Raw genomic sequence first — 1,060 nt, forward strand, 5'->3', positions numbered from 1 at the left:
GTTCATCTGTGCACAGCCATCGCTTCCTTCCACCCCTCACTGTTTCCGGAACTGGTGAGTTTGTTACTTGTCGGGCTAAGCTGAGGTTACTCTTTTGCTTTTTTTGTTTCATTGAAATTTATATACAGAAAAAAAGTTAATGTATGTTCTTTTTGACCATCCTGCTCTCAGCTCACACATTTTATCCTTTAACCCAATTGTGTCCTGGGAAATGTAACCCTCGAGTCCCCTAGTACTCAGATGTAGTGTTGAGCTGAAGGACTTGAGGAACATTGTGGGTGGGAAGGTATAGAAAGAGTGTGAGGAGAGGAAAAATGTGTGGATTTTCCCTGCCTCCATTTCACCAGCAAAAGAAGAGTTGTACACAGCACTAAGTCTCCTGTAGATCTTTGGTATAATATCGATATTTTTAAGGGGCATTGGATTAGAAAATATGTTGAGGAAATTCTAGGGAAAACTTCTTAGAACTTATATAACTATCAGTATCATGTAAGATATCATGCAGTGGGTAGTATCAACCATATTAAATGCTGTATTTGGGTAGTTGAAGGAACTAAAGTATAGGCTTATATGGTACATATGTTGTTGTAATGATTTCAGCTAGTCAGAATTCTGGTGGATCCCAGTGATGGAGTTACCACAATTAAAACCGGTTTTGAATCCCCATAGCCCAGTGCAACGCTCGATATGGTAGGTGCTGAAGAAATGCCGGGGGACTGGAGGCAGCATGGGCTCCTTCAGATTCTAGGAAATAAGCCTGGCCCTCGAGGGTCTGTCACGGTTTGTGTCATGGCAGTGTTTTGGTTCATGTTGAGAAGTGAACATGAATGGTAACTTGTGAACTGTTTCTCACCAGGACGCCGCTCTGCTGAGGCGGTGCTGAGCGCTAACATGACCGCCTCCTTGTTGGCTCGGTACAGCATACCGTTGGTAAGAGTTTTTAAACTATATAGTGTCAGAATTTAGGTTGAAATGATTATGTTCTTTGCTTTTCTGGGCTCTGCTTAATAGATTTCTAACAGGCATGTGAGTTGAGAAGAAATAAAAACCAAAAATAACT

This window comes from Myotis lucifugus, unplaced genomic scaffold (assembly GCF_000147115.1).
Source record: "Myotis lucifugus unplaced genomic scaffold, Myoluc2.0 scaffold_1021, whole genome shotgun sequence".
In the NCBI taxonomy this organism is placed as follows: Eukaryota; Metazoa; Chordata; class Mammalia; order Chiroptera; family Vespertilionidae; genus Myotis; species Myotis lucifugus.